Source organism: Nicotiana tabacum, chromosome 20 (genome assembly GCF_000715075.1).
Source record: "Nicotiana tabacum cultivar K326 chromosome 20, ASM71507v2, whole genome shotgun sequence".
NCBI classification, from domain to species: domain Eukaryota; kingdom Viridiplantae; phylum Streptophyta; class Magnoliopsida; order Solanales; family Solanaceae; genus Nicotiana; species Nicotiana tabacum.
In genome coordinates this window covers 48,036,671-48,056,834 of record NC_134099.1, presented here as the reverse complement: position 1 = coordinate 48,056,834, position 20,164 = coordinate 48,036,671, and the positions used below count along the sequence as shown (strand labels likewise).

Genomic DNA, 20,164 nt, shown 5'->3' with positions numbered 1-20,164 from the left:
TTCTAATAGCTTCGTATTGTAATTTTTCACTTAGGAGAGTTTCCGGATATCGATTCAGAGGTCCGTATGTGGTTTTGGCTTGAATTGGCGAAAGTTGGAAAGTTAAAGGTCAGGAGAGTTGAGAAGTTTGATAGAAAGTTGACTTTGTTGACATTAGGCTTGCATTTTTGTTCCAGGAGTTGGAATCGGTGCATTGTGCTATTTATGTCTTGTATGTAAATTTTGAGGTCAATCGGAGTTATTTTGACAAGTTTCGGCATTGATTATAGAAGTTGGAAATTCATTAGCTTCAATGGGCTTGTATTGAGGTGCAATTCATGATTTTGATATTGTTTGATGTGATTTGAAGCCACAATTAAGTTCTTATGATGTTGTAGGATAGGTTGTTGTGTTTAGATAGGGTCCCGGGGGCCTCGGGTGTGATCGGATTGAAATCAGAATGGGAATTTGACTTGTGAAATTTCTAATGTGTTCAATTTTGGTGCAACTTCACCTGTGAGAAATTGGACTTAGGTGCAGAGCTGCAGAAGCGACAAGGGGTAGTAGAAGCGCTTCTAGGTGAGTTGGACAGTGGCTGCATGTGCATATGGGAATCGGCATAAGTGGAGTCGCTTCTGCAGAGAGGAGACCACAGAAGCAGAAGTGAGTAGGAGGTGAGCTTTCCATGTATTGCCCAAAAGCGGGTTCGCAGATGTGATGGGCATTCGTAGGTGCAATTATGCAGGTGCTCGAAAATTCGATGATTTTGGTAACTCATTATTGAATGGATATTCGGATTTTGTGAATTTTATCTGTTTCCGAGGCATGGGCCCCGGGTTGACTTTTTGGGTTGAGTTTTTTAATTTGGTTCAAGAACATAGCTTTATCGTATAGAATATATTCCTATTTCTTGTATTGATTATATTATGTTTTTTTCTGACTAGATTTGAGTCGTTCGGAGGCTGATTCGCAAGGCAAGGGTTTGCTAGAGCATTGAGATACACACTTTGAGATATGTAACATTTCTACACTTGGTACTAAGGGTATGAATCCCTGAAATACGTGTTGTGTGGTTGGTATTGAGTTTATGCACGTGCTAGGTGACGGGCATGTGGGCATGCATCGTGGTAATTAAAATTTGGTTGATTATGTGGTATTGTGTAGTAATCTAGTCTTGTTCTATCCATGGAATTTGTATGTGTTATAGTAATTGAGCTGTGACTCCTGCGAGAAATCATTTTTAGGCTATGTGTTTATTCTGTTGGGACCCTATAACAACCTGGCCGGTCGTTTTGAGTATTGCAGACCCGTTTGCCATTTATTGCTTATTCTATGTTTGTTTGTTGTTATGTGACTTATCGGGGTAGTTGTTTTGGTTCCGGGGATGCTTCAGAATGAATTGGGACACTTAATCCCAAGGTTTGAAGCTTAAGTTGAAAAAGTTGAGTGGATGTTGATTTATGTGTAAATGACTCTGGAATGGAGTTTTGATGGTTCCAATAGCCCCGTATGGTGATTTTGGACATAGGAGTGTGTCCGAATATTCATTTGGAGGTCCGTAGATGATTTTGGCTTGAATTGACAAAAGTTGGAAAAGTTGAAGTGTGGAGAGTTGAGAAGTTTTATCGAGACTTGACTATGCCGTTACCGGGCTTGGATTTTTGTTCTTGAAGTAGGAATAAGTGTGTTGTGTCATTTATGACTTATGTGCAAAATTTGAGTTCAATCGTAGTTAGTTTGATAGGTTTCGGCATTGATTATAGAAGTTGGATATCCATTACTTTCATTAGGCTTGAATTAGTTACGATTCGTGTTTTAAAGTTGTTTGAGGTGATTTGAGGGATCGACAAAGTTCGTATCGTGCTTTAGGACATGTTGGTATGTTTGGATGGGGTCCTGGGGGGACGTTGTTGATATCCAATTTTTTCTATATATTTTCAATATTAACAATAACTTCAAAATGGAATATATATGCATATGTAAGCATATCCAAGTGTTTTATTATTTTTTCATAATTTTTAAAGGTTTTTAAATAAATCTATTTCCCTTTTTATCCATAAAATGCAGTAATTACTTCCAAAATTATTTTTTTGGTAATTCATCTATTGGATTTATATTTTTATGTCAAAGTATAGCTAAGGTAATTTTTACATATTTTTACAATTTTATTTAGTATTTTTTAAAGCTAATTGCATATAATTGCAATATTAGCCATTTTAAGTTTAATTGTGTTCTATATTCATAAAATTAAGCCCTGCATTTTTAAATTATTAATTGTATATTATAAATCATTTTAGTGCTTTTAATTTGTTTCCAGAATTGTTTTTACTATTTTTTATAAATTTAAAAGGGGAAAATTGGCTATTTAAATAATAGCCCAATTGCATGTAAATTGTAGCCTAAATCTGACCCCAGATCAGACCCAATTTCCCCGGCCCAATTTCATTTAAACCCGACCCCTAACCCAGTTTAACCGGCCCAACCCGAATTCTCCACCTACCCTTTTAAATCTAGGTCGTTGATCATTTAGATCAATGGCCACCGTTCGTCCTTACCATTTTTAACCCTGAACGACCCCTAAACCTAACTCATTTTCCACCACCCTCCGCCTCTGAATCCCTTCCCTCTCAATTCTCTCTGCAACCTCACATGAACCCTAGATGCCGCCATCTAATTCCACCCTAATCCACTTCAACCCCTGCCTAATCTATGGCCTCTCATAGCCATTTGAGATGTGTATTGGCCTCTTATGGCTCCTGAGTATTTATTTTTGTAGTTTCATAGCCAAACCTCAAAGGAATCTGGTCCAGTCCTTGCTCGACTTCTGTTCATGGCCTTTATCCGGCCATCCATGACCTTTCTCCGGCCATTCATGGCCTTTCAAGGCAGATCCTTGACTTTTCTGGTTAGATCGGTAACTCTCAAGGTCTTTCTCATCTTTTCTGGGTTTTTTGAAACCTTAATCTTTAAGATCTTACAATTTTCTTTAGATCTATCTTAGATCTGTGTTTACTACGAACTTCTTAAGTGCTTTCTCGAAGGTTCTTCAACTTTTATTTCAAAACGACTCTTCATTTTTTCGACGATTAGGGTTTTCCTTTAAGTTTTTTAAAAGAGCTCTTCTCTGATTTTAATGTTGTCTGGGATTTTGCTATGTTTAAAATGGTTTGCTCATGTTGTTCTTCTATCTATTTCAGCATGTTAAAAACCTCAGTTCCTTTTTGGTCTTATCCGAGTTCTGAAATTGCTTGCTTAAATGTGTGGTTATTTTAAGTTCTTCGTTTATGACTCTCTTTTCCTTGTTTGACTCATCTGATTTTGAGTTCTTATCATCTCTTAACTTATTTCTGACTCTTTTTACCTGTTACTATGTTTTTCTTCACTGTTGATTCTATGTGACTAGTTGACCTACTTGACTACTGTGCTTCGAATATTTTCTTGCTACCGATCCCTAGCTTACCCCTACTGCTACTATATGTTTGTGTTGCTTCTTTTTGTCAACATGTTTAACTTTGCATGCTTGTTCATCCCTTGCTATTTGTATGGTGAAGTGCAGAATCATGTTCCTTTCTTGATTGATCTTGATTTCCTTGATCTTCCGTCTAATTGTAAAAGGTTTTCTTACGAACCCTAATTTTTACTCATCTATTTAAAATTAATTGATTCCTTTCCTTTACTGTAATGTTTTACTTTGCTAAATGGTTTCCCAAAATAAGCTTATTTTGCACTTAGACTTGGTTATTTACTTCATACTTTTACTGCACCCTTATATGGCAATAATCAATCTGTCCCCAAACTGATTTCATCCCTTAATTAAACATGTTACTACCCATTAAACAGATTCCTTAATTAAAGGGAATCATTTGTGTTAATTGATTCTGATTGTGATTATTTCCATGTTTGTCTTTAAGACATTACCTTTTCTTCACTCGTTTTCAAACTATAAATACCCACCCCCTCTTCTTTCAAAGACACGAACAATTTGAGTTCAAAAACACATATTTACAGTCAAAACTTTCTCTCTTTTTCTCTACTACTACTTGTGCTACTACTTTTGTCTAGCCGGCTGAAAGCCAAGGCTAGACTGTGGAATTTTGCTTACTTTTCCTTTCTGCACTTTGCTTCTCTACTGCTATGTCCTAGTTAAATTTCAAGCATCAACAACAACATGTTTCTTTAATTGTTCCAACTTCTCTCATTCTTGTCTACTTCTGCTTATGTTTCTGCAGTCAAGTTACATTAATAACATGCTGAAATATGTTCCCTTCCCCTATTAAATTAATGCTCCCCTATGTGTATGAATCCCAAACCCCATATCCCCTCCATGTGTTTGTGTTCATTTGGATGGTTTGTGGCTATGCCAGCATCACCTATTACTGTGCATGACCAAACCAGACCCCTATTGGGTCATGTGCTTACAAACAATGTATTCCCAAAACCCCTTTGACCCCTTTTATGACTATTAATTCTGTGTTTTGATCATTGCCCCAACTGATTTTAAACACTTCTGCTACTAATTACCTTAAAAAACTGGACTTACCAGTCCAGTTTTAAACAAACTCTTTTTTTTAAAAAAACAGTGTGCTCTGCACTTCCACGATATTCTTAGAACCTAGGTTCTGCCCCTCTTGTGTGAACCTTACCTTGGGACCCTTGAGCTCCCTCTAAACATGGACACATAAGGGTTGGACCTTCCACACTGTACTCATTTCTGTCTGGTTATGCAAACCTGGGTGTAAGCACTGCCCGGGGTCCCTTGAGACCCTTAGGGAACTTTGACACACCCAGGTCTAAGAAAGGCTTTGAAACAACATGGGCATTTGAGGAAGTTTATTCCATAACTCAGAGAGGAAGTCAAGATCAGACTTCCTATGATTGTAACTTCTTATTTTTGCACTTTTCTAATGTAATTCAGTCATTTTTGGTCTGTAATAATTTGTAACAAATATTGGGGTTGGCTAGTGAAAAGGGATGGGGTGATTATGCATGCTTTACCTATTAGAAGGGTAGATCTCATGCTTATATGATCTGTTTAATAAATTCTGCATGTTTTACTTCCACACTTAGACACCATGCCAATAGGTTCTAAATGGCTATAATCAGACATCATGCCAACAAGGTTAAAATCAGCTTTGAAATTAGATGTCATACCTATAAGATCAAAAAAATCAATTTTTCATAGAAATCATGCCTTTAGGAATTTTGCTGTGATCAAATGAATCCTACCTGCTTCAATTCATGTTCAATTAGATACCATGCCTATAGGACCAAAATCTGCCTTTAATACTTAGATACGATGTCTGTAGGAATTAAAATCAGCTATAATAGAGATCATGTCTATAGGATCTAAACCTAGTTTAGTTAAAAAATCGTTTTGACTCGTACAGTTCTGAATTAGTTTAAATAACCCGCTCTTTGAAATTAATACGGTTAAAAAGCATGCCTATAGGATCCAAATCGCTCGTTTCAAATTGTTTACTATTTTACTACACCCTAATCAATAATAGATATCATGCTCACTACCGCGCCTAGGCAAGCCTTAGGTTATAATGATAAAACTGAACTCGTCTTTGTTTAATTAGCACTACTACAACCAGTAGGCAGGCCTGATTCGGACTTTTTATCTGAGTTATGTAATAAATTGGTCTGCTTCAACGATTAAAACACCCTGCCTTAGTACTTTATATTATGACCCTAACTGTGTTTAAGTCATGCTATTTATATGCATTGTCATTGGAGGTATGCATGAGCCTCTTAATTATTTATGTGTTTCCCCTTTAAATGCAGCCCTACATGTTTTTCTGTCGCCTTAGCCTTTTACCTTTAAAACCTAAGAGTTAGCCTAAATCCTCCCTCTTATTGGAATAGAAGTCCTAAATTCCTCCGGGACTGATAGGAATGGGACGGGTAATAGCATGCAATAGAGGTCGAGACCAATCCGCGCTTTAATATCTTAATGGGGTGGGAAGGGCAGATATGGATATGATGACCAGTGCGCTAATACCATGTGCATCCCCTCTTATAAGGAGTATCATACCGGGTATCGCATAGATGTGATCCATATTATAAACAAACCTAGGACTCCCCCTTTCTTTTTATATTCTCAAGTATTAAAAACTGTAACTCATTTTTAAAATTCGTCTTTTAATGATTGTCTTCAAACTCTTATATGTTTAAACTCAAATCCCCTACTATTTGAGCCTATAATTGTCTATTTCCTAACTGTACAAATTCACAAAACTGTCTCCCCGGGAACCACACTAGTGGATCCTGAGGGGTGCCTAACACCTCCCCTTAGGATAATTTCAAGCCCTTACCCTATCTGTGGTTATCAAAAAAACTTAGAAATGAACCATATAGGTGTCCTAATGCACCTTAAATCTTTAGGTGGCGACTCTTCAAAATGCAAATCCCGTTCCCAAAAGGAATGAGTTTTCCTATACCCAAATATGTCATAAACCCAACTTTCCAATGATAAGGAGGGAAAAAGGGGGCGCGACAGCATGGCGACTCTGCTGGGGATACTTGGGCTTTTACCACTTCAGATTGTTCTTGTGAATTTGTACCTCCCCTTCATGTGTAATTACTTGTTTAATTCCTTTAATCATTTAATTTCTTTTCAAAAGCAAAACTGACTTATCTTCTTTGTTTCCTTCCTTTATTACTGCTTTAAATTATGAAACTACTGTATTTATCACTTTCTTAACGTGCAAATACATGCCAACATGTTTTAATTATTGCATAATCATGTTCAACATCATATTCCACTCGTGCCAAACAAATACCATAGCAACGCTTTTAATGAGTGGTCCCACTTTTCCTATATCATTATCCCCTAAATTAGGAAGGGCATATTTGCGGTAAAACTAGTCGATCAGCGGTGCAGTCGACAGTTCCGTGCCTTCCCTCTTGAGTTGTCCGCTCAAGGGTACCAGTCTAAAACCCCATAGAAACTTTACTCTAGTTAAAATTGTGCATGCATCATGGTCAAACCTAGCCGGGTCAGTTATGTTGTCCACATAATGATCCTTTAAGATAGCCTTGTCCAAAGTCCACTGGGTTTCCCTGAACCCAAACGGACATCACCACGTTCTGTGCATTTATTTGGAGAACTAAATGCTTCATACTAATTTTTGGTATTAAATAGTCGAGTCTGGTGGGGGTAAGGGCTTAACCTTATTTGTCTTGCAGAAATATGAGGCACGAAGTCCCTAGATTCGGCATGACCACCAACATCCACCCAAGACTGCTAAGCTGGTGGAAAGATCTACACTCTAGTGACCAAACTCTCATCCGAAAATATCTGGGAAACCTGCCTTCCCTTTTGGAGATCCAACCTAACAACAAGATCATAGAAGCTGCCACACTGTTTTGGGATTGTGAAAGGACTGTGTTCCACTTTGGGGACAATAAAATGACACCCTTTTTAGAGGAGATAGGAGGACTGGCCGGTCTAGTGTGGGAAACTCCGGGTCTACTAATGCTTGAGAACCGCAAAGGTAGGGGTTTTCTAAAAACGATGGGTTTGAAGAAGAATCCAGAATTGACATGCGTGAAGGAATCTTACATTCCTTTTGACTATTTGTATGAAAGGTACGGTCACAACAAATCCTACCGTACCTACCTTGACGAGTTTGCCATCATATCCTTAGGGCACATCCATTGAAGGATTTTTGTCTTCATGTTTTGTTTCCTAGAGCTAATCGTGTTTCTGATGAATAAAGGGAGAATCCATACTAGGCTGGCTACGGTAACTAAGACCCTAATGGATGGGATTGGTGGGCAGCCATTCAACATCATGCCCATGATCATTGCAGACATATATCAAGCCTTGGAGAAGTGTCAACGAGGAGCAAAATACTTCGAAGGCTGCAATTCATTACTCCAACTCTGACTCATGGAACATCTCCAAAAGGGCGAATACCGACAAGAGATTCAACGAAGGGACTCGGATGATCACATCGCTTTCCATCATCCAAAGCGAATGAATTACATCCCCGATATGTTCGCTCAGCCTGAGAAAGCCAAAGGATGGGTTGAGTTATTTGACAATCTGACTGAAGAACAGGTTCAATGGATGTTCGAGTGGTTTCCGACCGAGGAGTTCATAGCCCTATCCAGAGATGCATCTTTCCTGACACTGATTGGTCTGAGAGGAACATACTCTTACGTCCCTCTTCGAGTTATGAGGCAAGCTACTAGAAAGCAAGTTATACCCAGGGTCGACAAGATGAGTCATTTACGAGCTGACTTCCACAATGATGATAGTCTTTACAAGTGCCCAGTATATGTGGCATTGCAAGATCATAATGGGGAGAGATACCATCGAACCAGACAGGTATCATGCTGGTTGCTCTCCTTTCTACTCAGGTTGGTTGGAAGATAATCATGATGGTTTGGGCTAGCCAGAGTTTGTTCGAGGTCACAGGATTATAGATGAAAAGACCGAGGAGCAGGTCAAGTACAACCAGCTGCGCAAAAGGATCCGTGAGTATGAAAGCAAATATCACGAAATATAAGAGTCCAACCAGAAGCTGATTGAGGAATGGAAGGACATGGTTGTCATTGCCAACAAGCGGCTGGGATACTTGGAGCGAGGCATAGCGGAATTGGAGAGAAATTTTCTCAAGAGGGTCGAAGATTGTCAAAATGCTGAAGGGACCGAATGCGGACATCTAGCTAGAGCATACCTATTGTTGGGACTCCACGAGTTGGGAAAGCTATTCGACAGAGCCAAGGATGCCAAATCTGGGGAAGCTCCTTCAGGGACCAAGTAGATAGGAGTTTACCTTTTCGCTTTATAAAATGTAATAAGACCAATGACCATTAGTGACTTTTATTTTCCTGTTTATTTAGTGTCAATTTGGGATTCGTCTAATTTTCTATCAATAAAATGAGGCATTTAGCATTCTAAGTTCTCCAAAACAATTTGTCCCTAAGCCTACCTCGGGCACAAAGAGGTTCCAGATTAGGACACGTTTTACATTCCGTACTATGTGTTTAAATACCGCAATGCAGATCATCTGTCTTCCGAGGTTAAGCTCTACCTCCATCTGTATTCTCTACATTGCATAAGGCTACCATTCTGCCTTCCAAGGTTAAGCTCTACCTCCATCTACATTCTCTGCATTGCATAAGGCTACCATTCTGCCTTCCGAGACTAAGCTCTGTCTCCATCTGCATTCTCTACATTGCATAAGGCTACCATTCTGCCTTCCGAGACTAAGCTCTATCTCCATCTGCATTCTCTGCATTGCATAAGGCTACCATTCTGCCTTCCGAGGTTAAGCTCTACCTCCATCTGCATTCTCTGCATCGCATAAGGCTACCATTCGCAGACCGTAAAAATAGAGTCAATATCCTCGATTTGGGATTTTAAAATAAACCGGTGACTTGGGACACCATTAATTATTCTAAATGGTGACTCTGAATTTTAAATAAAATAATCTCGTTTTCAATTGTCACTTAAATTGAAAAAAACTCCCTTATACCCCCTCGGGTAGAAAAAGGAGGTGTGACACTGGAGTAGCGGGTAATGTCTAGGGTATAGAGAGTAATAAGATCCTTATGTTAGTAGTGAATCCTTTTCGAATGTGACCTGATTTCTACATAGAGCTTTATAATAACCTTAATAGGTTTGAAAATATTTTATAGCTCTTGATGCCCGCAGGTCGCACGAACTATTTGTCTATATGAATAACGTGTGTTATTGGCATGATATTGGTTTGAGTACAGCCCACCATGAGCAAAGTGGGAGATGTTCGATTTATTTTCAATTTGGGTCGCAGGTCGCTCCATGTGGGCTGACCCGACCCATTTATGAATAAGATAAGATTACATAACCTCTTATGAGAAGTTACTCCACATGTTGAATTTGTGGGAGCATATTCTACATGGTTATTTTTTGGGTGGGAACATTTTTCTTCATAACTGCTTTCTTTCGTAACTCCAAATAAAAGGGAACAATACATACTCTTCAAAGATACAAGAAAAACACAGAGAACTCATCTCCTTTCTTCTCATGACAAGAAATACACAGAGGACACTTAGTTTGTGGAATCAAAAAATTTATTTCCAAAGTGAAATAGAATCGGCGTGGAGCAATTTCTATCGCACAAATTTCAACGATCTTCTGTTGTTGCTAAGAAGTACACAAATTCGATGTCCCTATTACTATTAGATCTTTAGTTGTCCATTCCTTAGATTTTTTATAGCCTTGCTGGCCTAAGATATTACATAACGGTATTCAATTGGCTTTGTCTGCCTAATTAAGTCATATATATTCAAAAAAAAGTCTTATAACACAAGTTTAGTTGGTACGCTCGTCAAGTAAGACACCAGGTGCGGTCTCGCCTCCCCGAATTTAGGGTAAGGAAAATCTCTTACGTTTCATGAAGAAGAAAGATGTGGAGGACAACCTTTTCCCAAATTATGTCCTCAAACGTATTGCTCTTAATTTTGTTCTTGCCGGTAGGGTGGCATTAAGTTCGTTCTTCTGGCTAGTCATGAACAATCCATGCGTAGAAAAGAAGGTCATTAATGAAATGTCAATTGTTTTAATGGAAACCCGCGGAGAGGATGATGAATCGAAGAGCCATTGGTTTTTGATGAAGCTGATAGACTCCTTTATGTGAAAGAAGCATTGGGTGAAACCATACGTTTGTATTAGTACCAGAGGATTTCAAATATGTTGTTTCCAATGAAGTTCTACCTGATGGCGCTTACGTTCCTGCTGGTTCAACGGTTACGTAATTATTCTATTTGCTATGTGGGGGAAAAGAAGAATATTTGGGGGGAGGATTGCTTGGAGTTTAAGCCGGAGAGATGGCTATAGATCGGAGGGGACCGGTTCGAACCGCTAAAGGATGGGTATAAGTTTGTGGAGTTCAACGGAGGACCTATAACTTGCTTAGGGAAGGACTTGGCTTACCTGCAATTGAAATATGTAGTTATCGCTGCACTGCTTCGGTATCGGCTGTCACTGGTTTCCGGTCGCGTGGTTGAACAGAAGTGTATGGTGAAAGGGTAATTATTGGCCATTTGATTTGTATTTTCCTTGCTCTATTTTTCAACTAGTGAGGGTTAGCCCGGACTAAGCCCAGGCCCAACGGCTATTTAATATTGTTGTTAATATTATTTTTAGCGATAGATTTATGCCTTTGAGGGCTACTTAAAACAGGTCCACCATCCTTTTTTTGTAGAATAGAGTTAAATGTGTGAGGCTATAAGCAATATGTATTTATATGGATATTTTGGGTTCTTTGCCTATTCAACTAAAACTATAGATAGAAAACATAGAGTCCCAATATAAATGCACACACCTTCACATGAGAAACTCCACTGAATTAATCAGATTCTAGCAAAATTGGAGCTGTTAAGCTAGTAAATAAAGAAAAAATAGACAAAATCACCAAATAACCTGTGAATTTATCTTAGAAGCAATATTAATGTTTTTGCCAGATTTAGAGCCAGAGTTAAAGGCAATTATGCAACATGGAAATTTAACATTAGGATGTCCGACTCTGAATCTCACAGCTTTTGTTGAATAAAGAGGAAAACCAAACTGGAAATATGTTTTTACAAAATTATAATATTTCTGGTTAATGAGAAAAAAATCAAGCCGAATGAACAAATCCATAACATTACCGAAAATAGAACTTGAGGTGAAACCTTGAAATGGTTGCACATGAATTATGAAATCAAGCACAAACTTTGATATTTCTCCTCCACTTATCCAGTATGAAGCCCAGCAGCTAACTCAGTCACTTGGTTCTAATGTATTCAGAATGTTTTCTTCAGGATAGTTGTCAGTGCTTGATGCAAGGATTGCATTTGTTAAGCAATCGTACAATTGGAAAGGCCTTTTGCCATAAACGTATAAACTCTGTGATCCCAGTCCAGATATAATACTCTGTAGATTTTTCAAGCTGAGATACCACTCTGAGGTACAATTGTGCTTTTAACTTCCATCATATTTGCAACACCTGATATTTCAGGGAAAACTATGATTTCGATGAGGGAAAGCAGAAGGCGACAAACTTCTATAAGATTGTAAATATAATCCTATCATGTTTGCAGTTTATAGAGTAGAACAATAAATACCGAACTGGTACATTAAGCTCCCATTATGTATAGGATCAAGGGCAGAGCTGAAGTACAGTTGGTCTATTGTGTAAAGTCTAACTCCCTTGCATTTCTAAAGGGATTTTTTTCATACCTTAAACTGGTAATATCTTGGCCATAAAGATTACCCTATCAAATGAAATGAATAAAATAATAACAAATCATGAGAAATAAAGTTTCTCACAGTGAAACGAAATGAAAGGTGGTCTTAAAGAAACATCTATAGAAATGCAATAATGTTATTAGGGTTATCTTAGAGGAACATCCATAGATCTGCAATAACGTTATTACTACCAGAATATAATAGCAAATGGTTGGTGACAAATGATCACTTTTTCTCTACAAAACGTGTTTGTTGAATTCCTAATTATAGAACTTCACATTTGTGGTATACCTTTTTATAGCAGACTAACTGAAGTCAATAAACATGCAGAACATTAGAAAGAATGGACTATTGGACTTTTTCTCATATGAAAGTCCATTAACCTACAACTTTAATGCTACACTCACTGTAAAACCGTATATTTACCGAACGGAATACACTTCAACAGAAGAAAGAAGTAGCAGAAATTCCAGTACAAAGAACAAGAAAAGGAAAGAAAAGTAGTATGTCCAGTGCAATCTTCAACCTACCTAGAAATAAAAAGAAATCTAGTTATCAGTTTTTCTATGCGATTATTAAACTATTACTTCTAATATAATGTCAAAATCAATATGTGCTTCAATAAACAGATTCTTCAAATTGCCATTTAGTATAACAAGACACCTATGACGTAAGGATGAACAAACTCAATTAGTATGATGCTGACGCAAGAATATAATACTACGGACGAAAGAGACCAAGCTTGAGTTAAAGCAGGACAAAAGAAAACAACACAGGCGATTAGGAAAATCTGCAGTAAAGCTATTACTGTCGAATACGAAAGAATATTGTTGGATAAGAGATAGGCTATTTCAGACTGCAGATTAGACTTATCATGCTGATTCAACTATGTGATACGAAATACACTCATCAAGTGAAAGAGATTTTTGTTTCACTTTGATGATGGTGTCAGCAAATCGGGTCTTCAACATTGTAGGACGTAGCGCATTGCTCAGGGAAAGATCAATATTCATTTTTTTTTATAAGGTAGAAAATATCAATGTTCATAGGAGGATGTCAACCTATTTTCAGAAAACAGTTATCGGCAAATTAAAATTGAGTTCATTTTGAGCAAAAAAGTGAAATGCCAGAAAGAGAGCAAGCAAGATACTCACCGTCACCATATGTAGCAGTAGAAGCACATGTTGACTTACTTGGTCTAGAACATGATTTTTTTCTTAATAAAGGTTATGTCAACAACCTGCATATTATCAACATCAACATGTCAATAAAGAACATTAGTGTTTTATTGAGCATGCTATTGGACAAACGTAAGAAAGTTTTGCAACCACCATGGTAGTATTGATCAGTTTTATATGAAACTAATGTCAAGGAGTTTGGATCAGTGCTAGTGATCTTGATCTTGTTCTAGCTTTTTTTTTCTGTTAGAAAATCTGAACCACAAAGATAAGTACAACTTTTTATTAGCAATTGAAGATTTGATACTGCAAAGCCACTGAAGAAATAACTTCAGCTGAGCGGGGAAAATGTTCAGTTGTTAAGCATATTGTCAAGCCCTTTAGCTGCATCAAAGTTCTCCTTTGTTTCAACAAAACATCATTAGGTACTCTATTCTTTATAGCTACCAAAATAAGAATGCAGCAGAGAACTCATACAATGACAGCAAATACACAGATTGTAGGATAAAATGTAAGTAAAGAGCAACTAATGCATTAATTTTGACAATCACCTAGTATTTATAGCTTAAAGATTGTCAATTATCAACTATAAGACAATGACATTATTTTATGAAATTTATACACTAAATACAGATCTGTGCTTTTTCCTTAGCCAAGTCTATTGAAAGGATTAAATTATTTCCAGTAATAAATTACAGTAAGAGTAATAAAACTTAAGTGATTCTTACCGAATCTAATGAGTGTACACCATAGTAAATCACTTTGGAAAGTTGACAATGACTTAAACTTAGTTATAGCTTAAAGATCATCAAATTGTAAGACAATAACATTACTTTGTGAAATTTATATGCTAAATATAGATCGGTGCTCTTTCATTGCAGCCAGAAGCAGAACACAAAAAACTTTTTGGCAGGGGGATGTTGAGAATAAAATAGAAAACAGGAATGGAAAATATTATCAATTAATCAGTTTTACGATACTAACTATTAAATCCAACTATAATTCTACAGTTATCGCTTCATATTACAATTCTCTTTGCTAATATGAACTATTTCTATAAAGAACCATATAAATATGATTAGGCACTTTATTCTTTTCGGTTACCAGAACAAAAATACAGCAGAGTACTAATACAACGACATCAAACACAATAACATAATTTGCAATATCGATTACTGGTTATAGTTCTTTTTTACTATAAAATTGCAAGTAAAGAACAAACAATGCATTAACATTGACAATCAACTAACTTATTTATAGCTTAAAGATCATGAACCTATAATCCTAGTGAGGCAAAGCGGCTTCAGTTGAGAATTTAATGCAACTGCATTCATAACTCTCATAAATGCCTTTGCTCTAGCAAGCCCTCACCCACCTGTCTTATCAGTCCCTAATTGCAAAACGGAAAACCTAAGCTAATTGGTCCCCTTGAGGAACATATTGTACATATGTAATTTTGGACTATTTAGTAGAAACAAATAAGTTTAATCAAACTTATCCCTTCAGAAAATCATTATGAACTCCAACTAATAAACCTTTTAAAAATAATGAAATTTTCAAATAATGCAAACCTTTTGAAAATCATGCAGTAGAAAGATTAGTATCAATAGCGTATTATCTGAAAATCATGCTCGATCCCTCCCTTTTCAAGTCGATCCCTTGTGTTCTTGAATCAGATTCTAATGTCTAAACTTGTCGAAACAAGAATTTTGATTTTAATTTTTTAGTGTCAAACTATAGCGTTTGGATCGATGTTGTAGCATACCAATTTTATTTTCAATATCATGTGGTGAACGTCTGCACCCCATAATGTCTATTTCAAAGGGTTGAGAAGTCAATTGGTAATTTATAATCACTTTCTTTTGTAATTAGATATTCGTCCTAGAATTTTCTGGACAAAGGAACAGAGAGTGATCGACGAACAATTTACTCAATTTAAACAATTCTATGCAACCGCTATTCAAAAAATCAAGAAAATAAGAAACCAAAATTCACCTTATAACTGTACGACCAACGCGAATAAATTGTCCAGGAAGAGAGAAGATTGAAAGAGATAGAGGAAATTGGAAGAGGACTTGAGCACTAACAATTTTGAGGAAGAACAGTGTGAAGTAGAGTATAGATGTTGTCCGTTTGAGCGGTGTAAGGAACGTGGCAAAACCAAAGTAGGGTTAGCGCGTAACTTTTGCCAAAATATTTGCAGTTTTCCCAAAATACCCCCAGACGACCCCAAGCTCCTCAAACTGTCGCTTATTAACAAGGGGAATTGAAAAGTTGAACGGATCAGCACAACAACTATTTTCTACCATACTTACTCCATATCCCCCAAACCACACAGAGAAAATCACACGGATAATCAAATGTCCCGTCAACAAATTATATAATTAAATTCAAGATTAAAATTGTTGGTAGACTATAAATAAAGAAAATTGTAAGAAGAAGAATATAAGAAAAGATCTTATCCACTTTCGCTGGACTATGACAGATTTTTAACATCTAGGCTCTAGCATATTAAAATATTAATCTCCTTCTCAAGTGATAAAATAGATTATAAGTCACGCAGGTCACTTTGTAACCACGCCTTCGATCCTCTTGCTAGAAAAGTTACTGCAAGTTTTCTAATTTAGTTTAGCTGGTCATGTAAAGTACTGCTAAAGCCAAGAGCTCATGATTGAGCAACATTTTATTAGTATTTGGAATGTATTTTCATATTCTAATTATTTCATGACACAACACTACTCTTCCTGTCTCGTGCTGAATTTAAAAAAGAGACAGAGGTTGTAGTTATGGTAAAAAGTCAGAAGCACCCCACACTTTAACTAACTATATTCTTTTTAGGAATAATATCCCATATTTCGAGTGACGTGAAACTGAATTCAAAGCTAATCAATTACTCATCTGTCTCCCCCCCCGTAAGATGTAATTCACCTTTTTAAGAAGAAATTTGCTGGAGCAAAATATAGGAATTTGAAATTATCTCACATTCTAGTAAGTTGTATAGAGCAACAGATGAATCTTCTGACATAATAATAATAATATGCTTGTGAAACCAGGGGAAAGAGCTTTTCTACTGGTCTTGGAGATTAATTAAGAAAATCTCTTTTGTGCTTTCAAGCACAAAAAGATATAACTTCAACAATAATAAAAATGACTCGTTCATCTGATGAGGTGATGATAGGAAAGGAATAACATAACTTAATCTATCAGTATCATGCAGTATCTGCAAGATAGAGAGTATAAATCTGATATTAGAAGAGAGCTTGATGAATGAAAATACATGATTATCAGAATTAGAGAGATAGAAAGATAGACATATCTAGAATCACTAGGACTTTAATCTAAGAAATTCCCCACGTCTCTTGGTGTTTCATGATCATCTATTTTTCTTTCAGCCACTGGTATAAAAATTATATGTTAAAAGTTCTAAATATACGGTAGAATCACTTGTTTAAAGGTCATGGAAAGTATATTCGTACACATCGTGCCAGACAGAATCTCGGTAGTTAGGGTACATTTTAAGGTTTTTGGACTTGCTTCATATATTTTGTTGCTGGTAAAAACTATCAGAATGTCAAACGTTAGACACACTACAATCGTATTTCATAATACATGATTCATATCAACAATAAAGAGAAATTAACTGGAATTAAAAAAAAAAGAACGAACATTTACCAGTGTTTCGGAGAATAGCCATTAAAATTTGCTTAAGTTTTGCTAAGATCCATTTCCACCACCATGATATGAAAAGAAGCTATACCAGACAACCTCCTTACCCCATCTCGATCAAATGGAAACTTGTCCATATGCTTTCCTCGAAAAATCAGATTGAGGAACCAAATTTTGCCAACATGGGATCATCAAAGAGAGAAGTATAGAGCTGTGAGCATAAGAAGTGGCATTATTGCAGTCAATTTAAATTACGGTTCTCTTGTATAAAGGCATGAAATACATTCATTAAGGTCTTTTTCACAACTAAAGATGCACCTTCACGGAATTTGAGAGAGAAGAAATAAATGAGTTTTAACATAAATTAAGCCACTGCCGTCTGCTTGGTCCAAAAAGCTTTTGCTATCAGAAACTCCATATCTTGTTGATTGGTAAAACATATAGCTACTAAGACACTCCATAGTTCCAAAACCAAGATAAATTATCATACTATTTCTCACCGGTCATTTTCCTAGACAGTCTTCTCACCAGAACTAAGATCAATTCATTTTCTGAGATGCCCTGAATTTTTGAGATAATTAATTTGATAAGTTATTTGCTTAGCCTAAAGTACAAAAGAAACATAAGACCACCTTATAAAGAAAGTTACATAGTGGCTGATGACAATCCAAATTACCTTTTCAATTCTTCAGTTATACTGTAAGACCTCAAATTAATTATTAAAAATAAAAGATAAACCAATACATTGGCAGAGAACTAATGTCAAAGCAACTTATTTCAAGCATTAGTATCACATGTTTAACTCAACGTCAGATAAAAAATTTCACTCAAAATAGCATATATCAAATAAGAAAAAAATTTAAAATACCATATTAGTATTCTGTTGCTTCTCACCTGTTCCAAATTAATATTGTTTAATCTCTGCATACCCTTCTGCCCATAAAGCTCTCATTACTTCTGGATAAGCGAGAAAATAAAGAAGAGTATAGAAGTTAGTAGGGCAAAATTTTAGTATGTCATAAAAAAAAAAGAATAAATTTACATACTAAATTACAAAATGTGCTATCAAAATCTTGTAGAGCAATGAAATCAATGATAGTAGAGAGTAAGCAACTTCGATTCATTTTGGCAAATAAAAAGAGCAAAGCAACAAAAAAGATTGAAAATAGCAGCTTTTGCAGACGTGGATGATCCAATATATATAATTGGACGAAGGAAGATTTCATTACCAATTCTCTTTAGAATGATAGAGCTTTAAATCAGAGTAATCTTTCGAAAATCCAAATAACCCATCCTTCTGCTTGGTGAATAGACGGAAATGAGATATCAAATTGCCTACAACATATGGTAATCGATCTTGTAGAGACATCTACGTCATAATATCAAACCTTGAAACCTGTATCACCAATAAACTAATCAAAGAAGAGTGAAATCATTTTGAATCTAAGTTTGCTGATCAGTCAAGCTTCTTGATATTTCAACTATCATTACGACAACATGTACAGATAAAACAAAAAATAAACAATATAGAAATGAATACCGAAATGGGATATCAAGAGATTGATAAACAAAGTTTGATAAAAGTTTACTTGAAAAGAAAAGAGTGTTGGAGGAGAGGAAGTGGGTAGATCTTCCTAATGGTGGCAAGCCGCCTGTCTGATTCTATTTTTTGACCAATTTGATTCATTTGTTACCTGATTCTGGACATGTATGTGCTCGACAAATTGAGCCTACTAATGTGTTCAGTTGTAGAATACCTAGAAAAAGTGGAGAAGTTAATCTGGGCCTATTATCAAAAGCATTGGTGGATTAGATGTGAATTGGATACATCTAAAAAACTATCCAAAACAATAGAGAAACTACCAGATACCCATCCGTGCATTAAAAGAAATGAAAGAACAGAGAAAAATTCACCACAATTAAATAGAATAAAACACACACCAAAGACAACTTGGAACTCAGATTGAGAAATGTAAAATAAAAAAGAAAAAAAAACTAAACTACAGATGCATGTGCGTGCAAAATTTTCCTTAAAAAAGGTAAGATGTAAAATAAAATTCAAATGGAGCTAAGCAGAATGAGCAGAGCAGTAGAAACAACACGGAAAAGCAACCAAACCAAAGTATAACCAGAACAAACAGGACAAATGATCAATTCACAAAATAAAGTAGAAACAGAGCGATATAATAGCAAGTAAGCAGCTTGGGTCCGTTTATGGCAAATTAAATTCATCAAAGCAAAGAGACGACACTTTGGAGTGAACGGCAGAAGAAATTTTAGACAATTGGAAAAGAGAACATAAAATCAAGAATTAGTCCTTGAAATCTGATATACATAAAGTGAGTACATCGTGGTTTGCCTTTATAAACAATAGTACACGCCCTAAAAGACACGAGGATAAAATAATCAAATTAACCTAGAAAAGGCTTAGAATCTCCATAGTAACTTCTTCAGCAGAATCGGTTTCGAGACATCTCAGAGAATCCAGTCATTTGAAGCTCTGCTAGAAAAATTTGTGCAAAATCGAATAAAAATCAAAGGCAATAGAAATTTCTAGACTGCACTGTACAACGGGAAGAAATTGGAGAAAATCAGGAGGAGTCATGGAAGGCAGGTGGGAGAGAACAGAACTTAGTATTTTACGCAGTAAAATTGCAGTACGCGTGTTTTCTTAAAAGAGATCGGTGACTTAATTAACAATTTATCCCTAATAAACTCATAACTACCAAAGTACCCCTGTTCGTCCCCTGTTCGCACACCCCAACTGCTGTTTCTAAATATTATATATATATATATATATACACCTTGACTTTAAACGTGAAAACGCATGGTTATAATTATGCGTCTGGTTCTAAACTTATATGTCTGTCTTATAGGATTTATTTTAAATTATTATCTACTTTAAATCCTAGATGTAAGTTATATGATACATCAGATCAGACTATACTGGTAAAAACCAACTTTGCAAGGTCCAAGGTCACCACTAGGAGACCTATTAGGTGGGAAGAAATTAATTTCCCAACTACTTGGACTTTAAATTCGGTTATATCCCCAAGTCAGATAACTAACGACTTGTCGAATACTGAATTTTCGCATGTTACTCAAAATCCGGATG

General features: G+C 36.2%; 1 long non-coding RNA gene across 7 annotated transcripts; it reads right to left on the bottom strand.

The window, feature by feature from the left end:
- Window positions 1–11,505: 11,505 nt before the first annotated feature.
- Window positions 11,506–19,780, bottom strand: LOC107799371 (uncharacterized). 7 transcript variants are annotated; one of them, XR_012703653.1, is made up of 7 exons: window positions 19,466–19,772; window positions 18,744–18,806; window positions 18,279–18,445; window positions 17,944–18,006; window positions 17,056–17,260; window positions 13,360–13,445; window positions 11,506–11,963 (listed from the first exon to the last, which is right to left on the bottom strand). It is a non-coding gene; the product is annotated as an uncharacterized LOC107799371 (long non-coding RNA). The 7 variants fall into 7 exon arrangements; XR_012703650.1 differs by having other exon boundaries at window positions 18,279–18,806; window positions 19,466–19,780; XR_012703652.1 differs by adding an exon at window positions 12,197–12,231 and having other exon boundaries at window positions 18,279–19,770.
- Between the last annotated feature and the right edge of the window lie 384 nt (window positions 19,781–20,164).